General features: G+C 40.3%; 1 long non-coding RNA gene across 2 annotated transcripts; it reads right to left on the bottom strand.

Moving 5' to 3' along the window:
- Positions 1 to 1,192: 1,192 nt before the first annotated feature.
- LOC121813356 lies at positions 1,193 to 2,939 on the bottom strand. 2 transcript variants are annotated; one of them, XR_006053667.1, is made up of 4 exons: positions 2,672 to 2,939; positions 2,449 to 2,536; positions 2,228 to 2,340; positions 1,193 to 1,260 (listed from the first exon to the last, which is right to left on the bottom strand). It is a non-coding gene; the product is annotated as an uncharacterized LOC121813356 (long non-coding RNA). The 2 variants fall into 2 exon arrangements; XR_006053668.1 differs by lacking the exon at positions 1,193 to 1,260 and having other exon boundaries at positions 2,227 to 2,340; positions 2,672 to 2,938.
- Between the last annotated feature and the right edge of the window lie 2,903 nt (positions 2,940 to 5,842).

Genomic DNA, 5,842 nt, shown 5'->3' with positions numbered 1-5,842 from the left:
TTTTTTTTTTCAAACCCTGTTCTTGTTTTTTTCTGACACTAAAAATAAGCTGCCTGCCAAAAAAGTATTTTGCAGCACCACAGCAGTTTTTAACATACAACAAAATTATCCATGAACTGTAAAGACTGAAACAATCTATTTTTCAACCGGAAGTCGAATGATTGGTGATCCTGCTTCCTGTAAAAGCGTTCTTATCTCAGTGGCCTTGCAGGTCATCTACAATCCTCCAGTCACATCTGTCATCAGCAGCTCTCTTCTATAATCTGTTAACTTTTATGGCCAAAGTAACCTTTTATAACCCTTTGTGTGATATTAAAACAATACAGGTTTTTACATTTCCTGTTTCACAAAGGTTTAAAAAAAAAAAAGCATGTCGAGAATTTAGACTTTTTGAATCCCTGTGACAGACTGGCGACCTGTCCAGGGTGTACCCTGCCTCTCGCCCTGTGACAGCTGGGATAGGCTCCAGCACCCCCCGCGACCCTGAAAAGGATAAGCGGAAGCGAATGGATGGATGGATGAATCCAGAATATTACATTAAAGGAATTTAGTAGAAGGAAAGCAAAAGATCAATCAAGTAATAATAATAATAATCACTTAATAAAATCACTTGAATTTTACTTACCTAATTAAGCTAATGTAGATTCCTAATGCTGATCTTGGGAGGAATGAGAGAGAGGATGGGCTCATCCAGGCCTGAAGATGCATTTATTTCTGTTCCCTGTCAATATAATCCAATAGCAAAGTAACTCTAAGTAATTGGAGAACACTATAGTGTTCTCCAATTACTTTGAAATGGTAATCCAACATTGTACGAGAAGAAAAAGAAAAAAGCCAAAAAATTATCATTCGTAAGTTCATAGTGTTCGGCAGCACCTAATCCTTTGGCTTTTTTTTTTGCTGTAATTTCCAACTGTGAACTTCCAAGTCTGGATTTACTGATCATGCAGGAAACTAGAGGAAGAATCCTGAATGCTCCTAAGTGACCCCTTAGAAGCATTGATAGCCATTTGGCCATGTTGTATGCATGACTTCTACTCCCCCACCCTTCTTCCTCTAACCAAATGTGGTAAGAAGAAGAAGGGCAGAAGATGGGTATCCCATCCTTTGTTTCTTTTGCGTGTGAATATACATTCCTTCATACACTTCATGCATAATCATATATATTCTAGAGATAATATTGGTGCAAACACAGAATAATATGAGATGCAATAAATATGATGCATGTGTCTCACCTGTATCACTTGTGGATGGCAAGACCTGAGGATGAATATGAGTTATACAGGAAATTATTACTATTTGCATTGGCATTGCTCTTTAACAACATTTGAAGGACACTAGCATACAAGTTTTACAATCAACAAACTTAAATGCAGTTATATTTATAACTAGCAGACTGATGAAGAATACATTATATACCTAATACCTTATCACAGAATTGGAGACTTTGCTTCGCACCCTTAAAAATCCTATAGCTAGCCAGGCCCCTTTAGCCTGTCCAGTCAAAGGCTAGCTCCCTCTGGCAAATTGTCCCGAACAGTCGGGGAAACAAGATGACTGGGTGACGATGAGGAGGAAGCATAGTCTTAAACAGAAGTCCCCGGTACACCACCAACCTGTTCATGTGTCTAACTGTTTTTGCCAACTTGGCAAAACACTCGCCAGGAATCAAACTCTGGTAATTGGTGATTCTGTTCTTACTTGAATCGAGGAGGGGGCCTAAGGGTACACCTTTCCCATCTTAAATGCTGTAATTGCAGCCATTCCCCAACTCTCTGAATGGTATTCATGGCCATTGATCAGCGGGTTTTGGTCAGTGGTTGTTGATCAATGGTCATGAGAATTTGCATAATTAACATTAAGGAACTGACCTCCCAGCCCATTGTTCCTTCACTGGACTGGTTTCAGTCATTATGCAAATGTACTGCAGTCAGCTGAAACTAAAGAAGTCACTTGGATGAGTGACGAAACGGTTCTCCCAACAAAACGCTACGTCCAGATGAACAGAATCAAGTTTTGGAGATTTACTTCCTGATGATTGATGCATCAAGACAAAACGATAGAAATAGTAATTACTCAGATTCCAGTTACAGAAAAAAAGTAAAAGAGTTGCTTTTAACGCGGTTTTTCCCATCACTGATTATTACTGCCAGTGCATTTTTAAATATACAGATAAAGTCACCTCTGTTCACCTAAAATAGCAATGATTGTCAAAGAACTTAATTACCTTTAACAGCTTGAGGTTCTTCTTGAATCTCATTCTTGGTCCAGCTTTTGTGATCAAATTCTCAATTTCTCGATCATCAAGCTCAAAAATATTTTCTTCATCAATTTCTTGATCTGTAATTAAAAATAAAGTTGCAGAGATAAAGATTATTCTCAACTTACTTCACAGATCACATCAGAATCAATATCTGTACCCATCAGGGATTCACGTTAATACTTTACCTTTAAATTTTTCCACCCACTCACTTAGCCCCCATTCAACCAGTTTGGTTCTTACGAAATCATCCATGACCAAGAAATGTAAGATAAACTGTAAGATAAAATGCAATATTTAACCAGACAATACTGCTTTACAGGTTAGACATTCGTGATCGACTTCTCCTTTAATGCATATATAATCAGAGACAGTGATATTAAATTCAGATTAAAAGTTCAAACTGCTCACCTTTTGTTAGAAGTAATGCTGGAAAAGGCTGCTGAGGGAGATGTGAGGGAAGCAGTGAGACACAAACAGGAAACAGGCGGGAAGAAAGAAATCCAGCAAAGAGCAAAGTCCACAAACAGATCGGTTAAAAACAAACTGGAACTCTGTGGCTCAGACTGCACAATTGCAACTGCATCTATACATAAAATACAAAGGCAAATCCAACATGAGTAACGCGGGAACAGGAAAAGCAGAACGGAGAACTGAGAAAGGCAGGAAGAGGAGGTGTTTGTGCAGCGCAGATGGGCGTGGCTGGAAGAGCGGTAACACCCTCCCTCGGAGCCCTTTTTTTTCAACAATGAAACGATGTTGGGTGATAAACACTTTTTTTTAAAAAGCCTAATAACAAATACCATCTTTAATCCTTAAAAATACTAATAAAAATATAAATTGCCACTCTTTTCTGTTACAGTCATCAGCCCAGCCACACCCATCCCCCAATAGATAAAATACAACTGTTAAGTTGCATATTATCAATACTTCTCTATACCCCAACACAAAATCTACAACACACCACAAAGCTGTTAAACGCTGTATTTCGCACCTCAAACCTTTTGTAAACAATAACAAATAAAGTACTAACAATTACAGGTTGCATAATAATCAACTCTTTTAATAACAGAAATCTTTATGGTTTAATTTATTGTACGTGTAGTTTTTTTTAACTGTGTAAGAATATTTAACATTATGCTATCAATACATTTAAAAAAATGCCTCTCTTCAAAATGGGTTTAAAAACATAAACAGCTGTGGGATACTGTTTGTCCATGATTTGGACAGCCCAGTGCGGGCTTCCGACGCAGGGGGATACCTACCTACCTTGGCACTAGGGCTGGTTATCATCACTGATTTCTAGAATCGGTTGAATTCCAATTCGATTCAATTTTTTCTCAGACAGTCAGAAATATTAGAATTTTGATCATTTATCAGTACTGATACTTCATCAGAGGTTTAAGCATATGCAATATACACAACAGATGCCTTTGTGTCAAAGTAACTAAGGATAAAACACAGAAAAACATGAAGGAGATTTTCCTGGCCTGGCTTTTCCTTAAAAATATTCTGCAGTGGATCAAAAACTGAAGAAAACCGTTAATCAACATATGAACATTACGATGTTCAGGTAATAGCTTGCTTGGTATAGTTAGAGAGACTGTAGATTGCATAGTGGGAGGGGGCTGGGGTGCAGGGCAGGAGAACAGCTACCCCCACCCCCAGGACTGGAGGCCACAGTTACAAGCCTGTGGGAGGGCAACCCTCCAGGGCAAAGAGGAGAGTGGTGGAAAACTACGTGAAGAGAGCAGCCCACTAACACCCCACCCCCCCCCCGCCCCGCAACACACACACATGGATCAGCCTTAAGGTGTGCTGGATCTCACAAGATGCATCTGTAAGGGAAGAGGTTTGAAGAGTGGACAAGTCCTGCAGGCCATCAGTAAGCTGTGAGGATGTCGTCGTGTGCAGGCACTGATGGCGTGTGACGTGCCGTCAATGGGCACCCTTAACTGCCAGGATCACGCACGATTTCAATCAATTAATCAATCAATCAATCAATCAATCAATCAATCAATCAATCAATCTTTATTTATAAAGCACTTTTCATACAGAGAAAATGTAGCACAAAGTGCTTTACATAGTTAAAAGCAGCCCACCCCACCCTCCAACTCACTCCCCACACTCTCAATACACATATATCCCCCCACCCACACACACATACACACACGCGCACACTTAAAGAGTAAAAATTGGGCTGGGCTCGCATGAGCCAAGTGAGGAAACATTATAACAGAGAGCCGTCTGCACCGGGAGCCGGTCACAGACCGCAGCCTCCGGGCTGGGCACACAGCAGGAGGGAGGCCAAGGAGCCCCCCAACCAGGCTGAGAGGACCCCAGAGCCATGGTCAATAACAGCCCCGGTGCAGAGAGCGCCCTCCGAGGAAACACTGGAGATATGACGCAATACGATATATACAGGGTAAAATGATAAAATAAATAAGAACAGGATACAATATAAATATAAATAGAGTAAGAAGATTAAAAAATGAATAAGAATAAAATCAAAAAATATTAGGTAAATCCTAAATTAATAATAGAATAACAGGATAGAATAAATAAGCATAAAAAATAAATAAACGCTAAGTAAAAGCTAAATTAAAAAGGTGGGTCTTGAGCCTGTTCTTAAAAACATGTACGTTCTCTGCGGCCCTGAGCTCCTCCGGCAGGCTGTTCCACAGACGAGGACCATACCACTGAAAAGCTGCCTCTCCGTGAGTATGTGTCCTGACTTTAGGGACAATCAAAAGGCCAGTACCAGAGGACCTCAGGGTCCGCGAGGGTTCGTATGGTAAAAGCAGATCTGAGAGATAAGAAGGCCCAAGACCATTAAGACATTTAAAAACCAATAAAAGAACTTTAAAATCGATCCTGAAACACACGGGGAGCCAGTGCAGCGATTCTAAAACCGGTGTAATGTGGGCCCGCCCTCTGGTCTTCGTCAGCACACGAGCTGCCGAGTTTTGCAAGAGTTGTAAAGTTGAAATATTCTTCTTAGGAAGACCAGAGAGCAGGGCATTACAGTAATCAATGCGACTGGTAATAAAAGCATGCATCAGCATCTCCGTGTTGGCCCGAGAGAGAATAGGGCGGACTCTGGCTATATTTTTTAGATGATAAAATCCAATTTTGGTTACATGTTTAATATGTGGGATAAAACCAAGCTCAGAGTCAAAAATAACACCCAGGTTTTTCACTTGTAGCGAAGGACATAGTGAAAATGCCTGTAATTTAGACAAGAGTTTCTCTCTCTGAGCCTCAGGACCGACGATTAAAACTTCAGTTTTGTCCTGGTTAAGCTGTAAAAAGTTTTCTGCCATCCAAGATCTTATATCCAAGATACAGTTAAAGAGGGCATCCATTGGTCCGGTGTCATCAGGAGACACGGAGATGTACAGCTGCGTGTCATCAGCGTAACTGTGGAAGTTCACTCCATGCCTCCTGATGACACTGCAACTGTTTACATCTTTGCGTGGAATCCGTTTACCTGCTCTCATTTGCTGATTTAGTTGTTTGGTGGTTGTTGATATAGTTTTCTTAGCTTTAACCTGAAATGCACAAGATTCTTTTGTAATCAAT

The sequence above is a fragment of the Haplochromis burtoni genome, unplaced genomic scaffold (assembly GCF_018398535.1).
Source record: "Haplochromis burtoni strain Fernald_Lab_line unplaced genomic scaffold, NCSU_Asbu1 Contig_1581, whole genome shotgun sequence".
NCBI lineage: Eukaryota > Metazoa > Chordata > Actinopteri > Cichliformes > Cichlidae > Haplochromis > Haplochromis burtoni.
The sequence above is the reverse complement of the archived record's forward strand: the minus strand, read 5'-3'. Positions and strand labels throughout refer to the sequence as shown.